We start from the raw sequence: 15268 nt of genomic DNA on the forward strand, positions 1-15268 counted from the left end.
GCAGACCACCGGAGTGCTACGCATCTCACAGGCGCTGATCTCCTGCTATACCAGGGGCCAATTGGACCAGTGTTTGCCTCCTTCCTCAACAGGCCAGAGGATTCATTTAACTTGCCCTCTGCAGCAGCTCCCCACTGCAGGCGGCCAGCTGGGAGTTCCTTTGTCACCCAGGACACTGACACAGCAGCCAAGTTTATTGGTGCTGGGGCTGGGGCTGGTTCGGGGTCTGGCTTTGGAATGCGCTCTTCAGCTTGATCATTGGCTGTGTAAGAAACCCATCTCTCAAGCAGTAGAGATGGGTTTCTTTTCTCCTATGCTGCTCTAGGCTTCCGCCTGTCTGAGCCCAGTGGTCTCCCAAACCCCTTCAGCATGGGAGGCTCCACGGAGGTCGCCCACCCGTCCCTGTGCGGGAACTCTATGCCATTTCTGGTGCTGGGGTGTGTTAAGCTTTACCATTAAACTTGAGTTTCTCCCCCCAAAGGGGGTGTATGATCTATGATTTCGTGTATATGACAATCTGAAACAGGCAGAATTATTGGGATAGTAAATGTAACAGTAGTTGTCAGGGACAAGGAGAAAGTAGGCATGAAAGAGGTGGAGCACGCAGGAACTTAGAAGGTGGCAAAATTATTGTGAATGATACTGTCATGGTGGACGCAAGGCTCTCATAAATCACCACCAACAGCAGCAACACTTGACAGCCCAAAGAGTGAACTGCAAGGTAGGCAAATTTTAAAAATTATTTACGAGGTCAGGAATTCCAGGAAGGAATACAAACGGATTGAAGTAATTAAACTGAATTTTAGCATGGCAAAAGGAATGATACATAAACACCTTCCTCTCATTGATTTCCCATGGGGATAAACATTACCAAGTTTGAGTACACATACTCATATTACGATTGCATAGTTTTTTTGATTGGTGAATGGCAGGTGTCAGGTTTCTCAATGTGGGAGTGGAAATTCACATATAAACAAGGAGAAATAAGATACAGTGAAATATGTAGTAATGGACTAGAGTTGGAAACATGGGTGTGAGCTCAACATGTAGATCAGAACACATGAAACTCTGTGTGCATGTACACGGGCTGGTACATACACACGCAACTCCTCGCTCCATCAGCTGACAGGCCCTGGAAGCAAAGATTCCCCTATAGCAACAGGCACAGATAACCTATTGCCTGACACCATCCTCCAATAAAAATAACCAAGGATCTTACACATCTGGCCAGGGAAGGATATACATTAGGATGAGCCAGGAGCATCTCGTAATACCAGAAAACAAAAAAAGGCTCAAACACACAAACACAACCTAACCCTACAAGGATGAAAGCACGTCAGATGGACACGGGAGCAATGTGGAGATGCCGAGGCCACTCTGTGATGATCTGAACAAATGCTAAAGTAACACTGAATTATAGCACGAAGTAGACATTTAATATCCACAAATCCACCCTGGTGTGTCATATAAAAGCCATTGAATAAATAAAGGAGTAAGACTAGATGCATGCAGAACAGTTACAGATGATGTGGGCAGGGCACTGCCAGAGGGCTGCGCATACCTCTCCACTCCTCAAGTGTGAGTTGGATGTAGTGAATTCTACAAGGTACAGTATAAAAGGAGGGGAAGAAAAGATGAACTTTACAGTGGAGAAAACAGCTGGCCAAGGTTAACCTCATCAGGAAAAGCTCATGTTGATCATGTGTCCCTCACATACCATATGATGGGAATGGAAATTTATTTCTGTGAGTTTCCTCCCCCAAACCTGCACAATTCCAGCCTACTCATGGGAAAAACACACACACACAAAAATTCTCAGTTGAGGGACACCCCACAGAATGCCTGATAAATACTCATCGAATCTATCACCATCAAGAAAATGAGGGAAAAACTGAAAAATGGTTACATCTAAGGAAAACCTAAATAGACATGACAAATATAATTTGCTATTCTAGTGGCATTCGGTACCAGAGAAGAGACATTAAGTTAAAAAAAAAGGAAGAAGAACCTCTGAATAAAGTATACCCCTTAGTCAATGATAGCATGCCAATATTTTTTCAGGAATTGTAATAAATTTACTATAGTAATGTGAGGTATAAATAATAGCTGACATGGTTTGTGGGGTATATTTGAATCTTTGTATTCTCTTCAACACTTTCTTGTGAATCTAAGCCTATTCCAAAATTAAAAGCTAATTAAAAGGAAATATATTTAAATTATTTACTTATATGTATTATTAACATGCACATGTATGTCTACCTTCAATGCCTTTCTGGTTTTGTTGTCATTTTGCCACATAGCAAGTTCTTATCTACATCTGGGTCTATCTGAATGTTCCAGACTTATATTTCTTTTTGAGGGCAGCCTCTACATTACTTTCACTAATTTTTAAAATATTATTTCAAGCATTTGATAATGTAACTGTTATCATAGTTTTGTAGCAATCATTTTTTTCACTACTCAAAAATAATTATATAAAGATAACTATGGTGTAACATTGACTTTAATTCTTTAGGGTGTGATATAAAAGAGAATGTTCTTTACAGCGACATTTGTCTGGTAATTCTTTATATTCATAAGAAACATTTTACAGAAGATCATTATAAAATTATCCATGCAGTGTGGGAGATGTTATAGGAGTTACACCATCTTATATAAGATTCTAGAGGCCTAAAGATTAAACATTTACAAGGATACAATTGTTCCATCGTTTCATTTGGTATGTGGTTTTTCTGAAGCATATTTTTTCTTCTTTATCTTTTTCTCTTCCACTTTTTTCTTTTCAACACGTATAAATGGAATAGAGAGTGCAAGTTGTCCATAACAGAAAATACATATGCTTTAACAGGAGTTGTCAGAGAAAGACATTTTTTGGTTCATTCCAGGATGAAAATAATGGGAATGCCAAAAGAGTGACACAGGACTTTAAGATGCCACGTGAAAATCACATTTGGTCAGTTTTGACTTTACACTCGTATGAAAAGAATAAAATATTAGAGTTTAAAAACACATGTAGACAACATTTCTTTTTTCTGAACAACCCTTCATAATTGAAAATTATAAATTATCTATAATTTGGGGGGTGGATAACTATCATAAAACAATAACTACATACATATAAGAAACATGAGGCAGAAAGAAAAGTGGAAACTTACCCTCAGTGGCTAATAGTAAATGTTTCTACATCATTCTCTGTAAATCATAATTCATATGAAATGTTTTATATAGGTAGCTTTGTACCATACTTTGCAAATCTGGCTCATACGGTGCTTTTGTCACATATCCTATTTTTTCCTTTTACCTATATGACATTGCTTTCCCTCTGTAAACTTCTTGTTAAAATTGAGGTTTTGCCCTGTTCACTTGTATTTGGAGCCTTGCCTCTTCTTGTCTTCAAAGCACTTAGCTTTCTTTTCAGCTACAAATAATCACTTCACTTTATCTGTCATTTTTTGTTTTTAAAATTAATATTTAATTATCTTTTGCCATACATTAATCCTTAATGCTGAATGTTACTAAATGTAACATGTCTTTCATGTTTAACTCAAACTTGTTTTGAGTTAAATTTCTATGTTTTGATGACATTCCTTTCAATTCACTTTGAAAATAAATTATAATATATTCTTATTAACTATAGTCTCCATGGTATACATTATCTAAGACTTATTTATTTTATAACTGAAAGTTGGTACAATTTGACCAAAATCTCCCTTTTCTCCCATCCTCAAGCCCCAAGTAATCACGCTTCTACTCTCTGTTCCTGTAAGTTTGACCGTTTTTAGATTTCATATAAAAGTGAGATCATGTAGTCATTGCCTTTCTCTATCTGGTTTATTTCACTTAATGCAATGACCTACAGATTCATCAATGTTATTGCAAATGGTAGGCCTCCCCCTTTTTAAAGGGTTCAGATAATGCTTTCTTATAACAAATAGTAGAAAACTTTCTGTTAACCTGGAGTATAAAAAAGTTAAATTTAACATCATGACTGATTTTCCATTGTCTTAATTTTTTGCAAACTGCCTCACTAAATGACATGGATATCCCCATGAAATGCTTTCTTTTTTCATCATATTATGCCATTCTTTTATGTCTCACACAATTCTTTCATAAGCGAATTAATAAGAATGAAGTGAATTTAATGAAATCTGATAAGAGTGATAACATGCTGTTTCTTTAAATTATGGCTGATAGATATAAATATGCTGAGTTCATGATAATTAATTACAAAGTGTACAACACACAGTACCAAATCAAATAAAATTTAATCAACTTAAATTATTAATAATAATAAAATTAGTAGACTGATAGTTGTCAGTTGATGAAGGTCCTTTATGTTTAAATTGCTACAGTAGCTCTACTGCTGACTGGAGTGGAGGGGCGAGACACGCTGAGGAATAACAAGTCACATTCACCACGATGTGATACATCAGTGTGGCAAAATTGGACTCTACCTCATGAATATACATAAATAAAAAATAAATGGGAAAAATTTAAAAATAGCATAGATTTCATTAATATAAAAAGATTTTTATAAATATTCCTTAAGGCAAATACACATTTCTTTTATTAATGAATTATTTATTCACAATTTCCAAGTTTGTGTAGGTTAGAGGGGAAAAAATATAGTTCTTCTTTCCTTGGAATAAGTTACCTAATGTCTTGAATAAATAAACATAGAAACTCATTCTCTCCACTCACCAACACACAAACATGCACTCTTAGTACTCGGAAAATCTAAGAAACTATTTCACTAAACTCTTAAGAGCCTCATTTAATCTAGTCATGGAAAAGTGTCTGTATTCAGACAAAATTAATCATACTGAAAAATTCGTATAAACTTTCCACAACTACCCTGTTTCCCCGAAAATAAGACATCCTCCAAAAATAAGACCTACTTACAGGAAAGATAAGACGTCCCCTGAAAATAAGACCTAGCGCGTCTTTGGGACCACACCTTAAACTAAGACACTGTCTTATTTTCGGGGAAACAGGGTAGTACTGTCAGTGAATCTCACCTGGCTTCTAGACCAACAGGCATTCATAATAAGGCACAGCTAAGGCATAAAATGTGCAGGTTAGAACTGTTCTGACTAAATACATATCCTAAGAAGTGAGTGTCTTTCTACTGCATTCCAAACCACACCACTAGTGTTAAAGCATCAGAACATGTTTTTCTCTAGCATAGCCCTTACCCCCTAAAGTGAGGACTTAATAAATCCTATCCAGCTCATCTTATTTAACTGGACTATTACCATAATACTAGATCAGATCCATTCAGAATTAGAAACTAAATTAAATTTGTTCTCTGCCCTTTCCCGATATGTACTTAAATGACAAAGACAATTGTTGGAAAGTGTGGAAAATTCAATCAAAAAATTTATAGTGAAGTTTTATATGCTCCATTATTCAATTAAGTGTGGAAATGCCTATAATTCCCCTGGGTACCTATTTCTAGTTTCATTTTCTTATAAGGGGAAACAAAGGAGGAATTTCATAACTGAGGAAATGGGAAAAAATGATAGGCACTAATGGATTTTGTTTTAAATTATTCTATTGATACAAGTGAAAAGAACTTATCTAAAAAATATTCTCTTTCTTCGAAATTTGGCAGTTATCCTAGTCTTTAATGTGAGAACTCCAGGAACAGAATTCTGGTGCAGAGAGGCACCAGACAAAGGGTATGACTGATAGTCTTGAGAAATGAATGATCCAAACATAGAAACATCCTAAAGTAATCTTCAAATTTAAGAAAGGGCCCTAATAAATATTCTTGTAGTTTCCTACTCAGGTACAGTGTCTTCACATTTATTCTACACATAGAGAATATTCAACTAACTTAAGTTTGCAGAAGTTTCCAAGGCACAGTGTATCCATTTGATCTAAGATAATGCCTCTGCATGCTGATATGCTTAATATTAGGTTTTTCTGATACCATACTAGTATCACATGGTATTATAATAGGCTCATTTCAAACACAATACCCATTATTTTTTGCTAGATATGTAAAATAGATATGTATATACATATATTTATCTGAGGAGAAAAATAAAACAAGTTTATTGCATTTTATATAAATCTATTTATAATCATTACATATAATCAATTATATTATGCAATAAATAGTAGAGAAAAATAGAAGAAAAGTTATTATTAAGACTAAAAAATATAGAACAATTTTCTGCATCATAAATAGTTCCATACTATACACATACACACATGGACACACACACAAACAAACATTTACTGGAGTAGTGTAACACAAACTAGTTTGTATTTAAGTCCTATTTCTTCCAATTATTTATTTTATAATCTCAGTTTCCCTATCTGTAAGTGAGATGATAACAATATGTTTATAATCATTTTGTAAAATTTGTGGTTTTAAAAATTAGTGGTATTTTATCAAAAAAGAAAATTGCACTATTATCTTCTAACTCAGTGGTTTCCCATCTTTTTGAGCAAAGGATGAGTTTCATGGAAGATAATGTTTCCACAAACAGGTTGTGTCAAGGGTGGAATGGAATAGGAGGTCAAGCTCTGATAGTGATATGAGCAACGGGAGTGGCTGCAGACACAGATGAATCTTTGTTCACTTACCTTTCTGCTCAACTACTGCTATGTGGCCTGAACCATAATGGGCCACAGACTGGAACTGTTGCACCAGGGACCTGTTTCATGAAAGAATATTTTTCCACTGGCTGAGATGGGACAGGAGATGATGGTTAGGGGGTGATGCTGTGAGGCCCAGTTCCTAACAGGTCACAGAACAATACCAGTCTGTGGCTCAAGGGTTATTCACTTCATTTAATATGTCAAATTCATATCTCTATCAATATACACCTGTATTATTTTAATAATGTTCTATCACAAGAGAGTATTATGCTTTAATTTGCCAATGTAATTTTTTTTAATTGATCTGTGATTCTTTGTATTTGAGTAAGAATTTGGTGAGTTTATTATTGATTATCTTGTATTTGCTGAACTCATACATTCTTTTAAAAAGCCAATTTTAATCAATGCTTTTTTTTTAGGAAGATAAGTATATTCTGTTTTTTTGTTTTGTTTTGTTCTGTTTGTTTGTTTGTTTTGCAGGTTTTGGTTGGTATATGGAGTTGGCACCATACTCCTTTGAGCCACATGCGCCACTCAATAAGTATATTCTTTTTTTTTTGTAGAGACAGAGTCTCACTCTATGGCCCTCGGGAGAGTGCCGTGGCCTCACACAGCTCACAGCAACCTCCAACTCCTGGGCTTAAGCCATTCTCTTGCCCCAGCCTCCCGAGTAGCTGGGACTACAGGCACCCGCCACAATGCCCGGCTATTTTTTGGCTGCAGTTTGGCCGGGGCCGGGTTTGAACCCGCCACCCTCGGTATATGGGGCCGGTGCCCTACCGACTGAGCCACAGGCACCGCCCAGTATATTCTTTTAATAGGAGAAAAAAAATGTCAATTTATTTGTAGCTTACAATGTACAAATCTTCCAAATCATTATTAATGTTATTAAACCTTTTTAGTTGCATTACATATATATTTATGAGAAAGGTATTTTGAAGTAGCATACATAATTGCTCAGATTTCTGATGTCTATTTTTAATTTCTTTTAGATGCTGCTTCTTCATATATCCTAAGGCAAATGCTGTTAGTTGAACTGTGTATGGGTCAAATAATGTTATAGTTTCCTGAAGATTGTTCCTTTTTCTATACATAATTTTAAGTATCCTTAAAAATCCTTTTTCTTAGTGTTTATATTTTTCATAATATGAATACATAAAGTTTCCTTCTGTTGGTGTTTGCCATATTTGTGTTTGCATATATGTGGAAGTGTTTTATATACATATGTCTATATATACACACATGTGTAAAAACACACATATCTACACAGATATATATTATGCCACTATTGATATTGGAAAATATAATACCTATACAAAATAATCTTCTTAAAAAATAACAGGAAAATACATAGGCAAATATTTATACACCAGCTTAAATAATAAGGAATTACCTGCATCTTAGAAATAGCTTGTGTATCTACCTGTTCAATCATGTACTCTCTCTCTATTATATGTGTATGTGTGCGTGTGTATAGACACTTTTTTGCAACTTAAGGAAATGTATGTGTGTGTCAAACATATGTTATGATAAATACTTTGCATTTAGAAACTACACCTATCATTTAGATAAATGCCTAAAATTTCACTTGTGTTATCAAAGGTTACTACATATTTAGAGTTATTAGTTAACATCATCAAACTCCCTTCAGAAAAACCACACCAGTTTATGCTGTAAAACTAGGTTTTGTACACATAGATAAAAATAATTTAAAAATTTATGCTATACCACATTAGTACAAATTTATCTCTTCATTTATATAGTTTTCAATTAGCTTTATTGAATTCTAGAAATGTATAATAATATAGAAATTATCTTCTAAAAGTAATTAATTTTTACAATAGGTACTACTTGCCATGATAATTATACATGCAAATTATTGTGTAATAGTCTTCCAGTTCACCCTAATAGGTTTTCTTAACAGAGGCTACCAATGTTACCAATTTAAATCTTCCTATAAACTTAATTTCTGGATTCAACACTAAATGGGAGTGGCCTTCTTATTTTTTTTATTAAGTCATTTGTACATAGATCATGAATACACTTATGCCATTGTGTGATTCAATGTGTTGATTATTTGCACAAATTGGAGTGCTTACATCCTACTAATCAACATAGCCTTCACCTCATTTACCCAATTACAGCATTAAGAAATTTGTGTTCTACACCGGATAGATCCAACTTGTACTTGCAATGTGCTCCCTAGTTGTGGTCCCCCTACTAACCCTCCCTCTATTGACCCACCCTCATTCATCCTAGGCTACAGTTGTGTTTCATTTTTCATATGCTTTTGTGAGTGATTATAAATTGGTTTCACAGTAGTACTGAGTACAATGGATTTTTTTTTTTCCATTCCTGAGATACTTTACTAGGAAGAATATTTTCCAGCTCCATCCATGTAAATATAAAAGAGATAAAGTCTCCATTTTTTTTAATGCTGCATAGTATTCCATGGTAAACATATACCACAATTTATTAATTCATTCATGGGTCAATGGGCACTTGGGCTTCTTCCATGACTTGGCAATTATAAATTGAGCTGCAATGGGCAATCTGGTACCTTTATTGACAAATGATTTTTGGTCCGTTGGATATATACCTAGAAGAGGAATTGCAGGATCAAAAAAAAGTTTGAAATTTAGATCCATGACTGTTCTCCAAACTTCCTTCCAAAAGGAACATACTAGCTTGCATTCCCACCAGCAGGGCAGAAGTGTTACCTGTTCTCCACATCCATGCCAACATCTATGGTTTTGGGATTTTGTGATGTGGGCTATTCTTACTGAAGTTAGATGGTATCTCAGAGAGTGGTTTTGGTTTGCATTTCTCTGATGATTAAAGATGATGAGCATTTTTTTTCTTTTTTCTTTTTTTACATATACATGTGTTTATTAGGTTTCCATTTTTTGCCTTTACAAAATCAAAGAGGCTTAAAATTTAATAACAATAACAATATTTAAGATAAGGACTAGAAACAAAAACCTCATAAAGAATGAACAAACGTAAATACATTCAGAAAAGAAATCAGAGAATTGCTGCATTGAAACATTAATCAAAAATAATAATAATGCAGAGAAAGTAACATTTGCATTGTCAAATAAGAGTATGTCTATTATAGAATGCTTTAACTCTGAGATTCTTGAGTCATCAGTTAACTTCTTATTTTTTTAAGTCTCAAAAAATAGACAACTAATATTTATCAATAAAAGTAAAAGATAATTTCAAAAAAAAGATCATGCCAAATCTTATACACATTAGAAAAAAGAGGAAATACTTCAAAATCATTCTACTTGATCTGGGTACACCTGATATTAAAATTGGATAGAATATATTATTATAAAGAGGAAATTACAAACATATTTCACTTATAAATGAGGATGCAATATCCCAAAAACATATTAACAAGTCGAATTAAAAATTAATGTTTAAGTAATATACTTTGGTCAAAATTAAATCCAATTTATGTAAGAATTAGACACTATTTTCTTTTTTTTGTCTTTTTTTTTTTTTTATTGTTGGGGATTCATTGAGGGTACAATAAGCCAGGTTATACTGATTATAATTGTTAGGTAAAGTCCCTCTTGCAATCATGTCTTGCCCCCAGAAAGTGTGACACACACAAAGGCCCCGCCGCCCTCCCTCCATCCCTCTTTCTGCCCCCCCATAAACTTAATTGTCATTAATTGTCTTCATATCAAAATTGAGTACATAGGATTCATGCTTCTCCATTCTTGTGATGCTTTACTAAGAATAATGTCTTCCACTTCCACCCAGGTTAATACAAAGGATGCAAAGTCTCCATTTTTTTTAATGGGTGAATAGTATTCCATGGTATACATATACCATAGCTTCTTAATCCATTCCTGGGTCGGTGGGCATTTAGGCTGTTTCCACATTTTGGTGATTGTAAATTGAGCTGCAATAAACAGTCTAGTACAAGTGTCCTTATGATAAAAGGATTTTTTTCCTTCTGGGTAGATGCCCAGTAATGGGATTGCAGGATCAAATGGGAGGTCCAGCTTGAGTGCTTTGAGGTTTCTCCATACTTCCTTCCAGAAAGGTTGTACTAGTTTGCAGTCCCACCAGCAGTGTAAAAGTCTTCCCTTCTCTCCATATCCACGCCAGCATCTGCAGTTTTGAGATTATGTGATGTGGGCCATTCTCATCAGGGTTAGATGATATCTCAGGGTTGTTTTGATTTGCATTTCTCTAATATATAGATATGATGAACATTTTTTCATGTGCTTGTTAGCCATTCATCTGTCATCTTTAGAGAAAGTTCTATTCATTTCTCTTGCCCATTGATATATGGGATTGTTGGCTTTTTTCATGTGGATTAATTTGAGTTCTCTATAGATCCTAGTAATCAAGCTTTTGTCTAATTGAAAATATGCAAATATCCATTCCCATTGTGTAGGTTGTCTCTTTGCTTTGGTTATTGTCTCCTTAGCTGTACAGAAGCTTTTCAGTTTAATGTAGTCCCATTTGTTTATTTTTGTTGTTGTTGCAATTGCCATGGCAGTCTTCTTCATGAAGTCTTTCCCCAGACCAATATCTTCCAGTGTTTTTCCTATGCTTTCTCTGAGGATTTTTATTGTTTCATGCCTTAAATTTAAGTCCTTTATCCATCTTGAATCAATTTTTGTGAGTGGGGAAAGGTGTGGGTCCAGTTTCAGTCTTTTACATGTAGACATCCAGTTCTCCCAACACCATTTATTGAATAGGGAGTCTTTCCCCCAAGGTATGTTCTTGTTTGGTTTATCGAAGATTAGGTGGTTGTAAGATGTTAGTTTCATTTCTTGGTTTTCAATTCGATTCCAAGTGTCTAAGTCTCTGTTTTTGTGCCAGTACCATGCTGTCTTAACCACTATGGCTTTGTAATACAGACTAAAATCTGGTATGCTGATGCCCCCAGCTTTATTTTTGTTACAGAGAACTGCCTTAGCTATACGGGTTTTTTTCCGGTTCCATACAAAACGCAGAATCATTTTCTCCAAATCTTGAAAGTACGATGTTGGTATTTTGATAGGAATGGCATTGAATAGGTAGGTTGCTTTGGGAAGTATAGACATTTTAACAATGTTGATTCTTCCCATCCATGAGCATGGTATGTTCTTCCATTTGTCAATATCCTCTGCTATTTCCTTTCTGAGGATTTCATAGTTTTCTTTATAAAGGTCCTTCACCTCCTTCGTTAGGTACATTCCTAGGTATTTCATTTTCTTTGAGACTATGGTGAAGGGAGTTGTGTCCTTAATTAGCTTCTCATCTTGACTGTTATTGGTGTATACAAAGGCTACTAACTTGTGGACATTGATTTTATATCCTGAAATATTACTGTATTTTTTGATGACTTCTAGGAGTCTTGTGGTTGAGTCTTTGGGGTTCTCTAAGTATAAGATCATGTCGTCAGCAAAGAGGGAGAGTTTGACCTCCACTGCTCCCATTTGGATTCCCTTTATTTCCTTCTCTTGCCTAATTGTATTGGCTAGAACTTCCAGCACTATGTTGAATAGTAAAGTTGACAGAGGACAACCTTGTCTGGTTCCAGTTCTAAGAGGAAAAGCTTTCAGTTTTACTCCATTCAGTAAAATATTGGCTGTGGGTTTGTCATAGATAGCTTCAATCAGTTTTAGAAATGTGCCACCTATGCCTATACTCTTCAGTGTTCTAATTAGAAAAGGATGCTGGATTTTATCAAATGCTTTTTCTGCATCTATTGAGAAGATCATGTGATCTTTATTTTTGCCTCTGTTAATATGGTGGATAACGTTTATGGACTTGCGTATGTTAAACCAGCCTTTTATCCCTGGGATGAAGCTTACTTGATCATGATGAATGACTTTTTTGATGATAAGCTGTAATCTATTGGCTAGGATTTTGTTGAGAATTTGCATCTATATTCATGAGTGAGATTAGTCTGTAATTCTCCATTTTGTTTGGGTCTTTTCCTGGTTTTGGTATCAGGGTGATGTTTGCTTCATAGTATGTGTTGGGGAAAATTCCTTCTTCCTCAATTTTTTGGAATAAATTCTGCAGTACAGGAATAAGCTCTTACTTGAATGTTTGATAGAATTCTAGAGTGAAGCCATCTGGGCCAGGGCATTTTTTGGTTGGAAGATTTTTTATTGTTTCTTTGATCTCAGTGCTTGAAATTGGTCTATTCAGGAGCTCTATTTCTTCCTGGCTGAGTCTAGGGAGAGGGTGTGATTCCAAATATTTATCCATTTCCTTCACATTGTCAAATTTCTGAGCATAGAGTTTCTGGTAGTTTTCAGAGATGATCTCTTGTATCTCTGTTGAATCACTTGTTATTTCCCCTTTATCATTTCTGATAGAGGTTACTAGAGATTTTACTTTTCTATTCCTCATTAGTCTGGCCAATGGTTTATCTATTTTATTTATTTTTTCAAAAAACCGACTGCTTGTTTCATTAATTTTCTGAATGATTCTTTTGTTTTCAATTTCATTGATCTCTGATTTGATTTTTGATATTTCTTTTCTTCTACTGAGTTTAGGCTTAGATTGTTCTTCTTTTTCCAATTCCATAAGATGGCTTGTGAGATTGTTGATGTGCTCTCTTTCTGTTTTTCTAATGTAGGCATCTAAAGCAATGAATTTTCCTCTCAAAACTGCTGTTGCAGTATCCCACAGGTTTTGGTAGCTTGTGTCTTCATTGTTGTTATGCTCAAGGAAATTAATGATTTCCTGTTTCATTTCATCCTGCACCCATCTGTTATTCAACAGAAGATTGTTTAAATTCCATGCCTTTGGGTGGGGTCGAGCATTTTTGTTAGAGTTGAGTTCCACCTTTAATACCTTATGGTCTGAGAAGATACAAGGTAAAATTTCAATTCTTTTGATTCTGTTGATATTTGTTTTCTGTCCCAGGATATGATCAATTTTGAAGAATGTTCCGTGGGGTGATGAGAAGAATGTATATTCTTTATCTTTGTGGTATAGTGTTCTATATGCGAATATCAAGCACAGTTGTTCTAGAGTCTCATTTAAATCTCTTATATCTTTGTTTAATTTCTGTTTAGAGGATCTGTCCAGCTCTGTAAGAGGAGTGTTAAGGTCCCCTGTTATTCTGGTATTATTAGATATCAAATTGCTCAGACTGAGTAAGGTCTGTTTCAAGAATCTGGGAGCATTTAAATTTATTTAGAATTGAAATGTCTTCTTGTTGTATTTTTCCCTTGACCAATATAAAGTGACCATCTTTGTCTTTTTTGACTTTAGTTGCTTTAAATCCACATGTATCTGAAAATAAGATTGCAACTCCTCTTTTCTTCTGAATTCCATTTGCCTGAAAAATTGTCTTCCAACCCTTGACTCAGAGCTTTAATTTGTCTTTTGAAGCCAGATGTGTTTCTTGCAGACAGCAAATGGATGGCTTGTGTTTTTTAATCCAGTCAGCCAATCTATGTCTCTTCAGTGGGGAATTCAAGCCATTAACATTTATGGAGATAATTGATAGTGTGGTAGTATTTTATTCATCTTATTTTGTGAGAGTCCATTGCTTAGTTTTATCTTTTGCGTCAGTGTGGAGGTTAGGTTCTGTCCTTTAATTTCTGAGTTCTTACTTTGCTGCTTTTCCATTGTGCAGAACAGGTTGAAGTATTTCCTGTAGAGCTGGTCTTGTTGTGGCGAATTTCCTCAATGTTTGTATATCCGTAAATGATTTGATTTCTCCATCAATTTTGAAGCTTAGCTTAGCAGGGTACAGAATTCCGGGCTGGAAATTGTTCTGTTTAAGTAGATTAAAGGTAGATGACCATTGTCTTCTTGCTTGGAAAGTTTCATTAGAGAAGTCTGCGGTCACTCTGATGGATTTGCCCCTGTAGGTCAACTGGCGCTTACTCCTGGCAGCTTGCAGAATCTTTTCTTTTGTCTTGACTTTGGATAGGTTCATCACAATGTGTCTTGGAGAAGCTCGGTTAGAGTTGAGTGACGTGGGGTCTGATATCCCTCTGAAAGCAGTGTGGCAGAATCTTTGGTGATATTTGGGAAATTTTCTTTTATGATATTCTCTAGTATGGCTTCCATTCCTCTGGGGCATTCTTCTTCCCCTTCTGGGATTCCTATAACTCGTATGTTGGAACACTTCATAAAGTCCCGTAATTCTGACAGTGAATGTTGTGCTTTCTCTCTCTTCTTTTCTGCCTCTTTTACTATGTGAGTTATCTCAAGAACTTTGTCTTCTACCTCTGAAATTCTTTCTTCTTCATGGTCTAACCTGTTGCTGATACTTTCCATTGCATCTTTAAGTTCCCTGATTGAATGTTTCAGTTCCTTCAGCTCTGCTATATCCTTTTTATATTCTTCATATCGTTCATCTCTGATTTGATTCTGTTTTTGGATTTCCTTTTGGTTATTTTCCACTTTATTAGCAGTTTCCTTCATTGTTTCCATCATTTCTTTCATTGTTTTCAACATGTGTATTCTAAATTGCCTTTCTGTCATTCCTAACATTTCCTTAGAGGTGGAAACCTCTGCAGTAGCTACCTCATGGTCCCTTGGTGGGATTGTTCTGGACTGGTTCTTCTTGTTGCCTGGAGTTTTCTGCTGATTCTTCCTCATGAGTGATTGCTCTTATCTGTTTCCTTTCCCTAACTTTCCTTTCACTTCCTCTTGTTCTTTACGTACTTTTGCC

This window comes from Nycticebus coucang, chromosome 3 (assembly GCF_027406575.1).
Source record: "Nycticebus coucang isolate mNycCou1 chromosome 3, mNycCou1.pri, whole genome shotgun sequence".
NCBI lineage: Eukaryota > Metazoa > Chordata > Mammalia > Primates > Lorisidae > Nycticebus > Nycticebus coucang.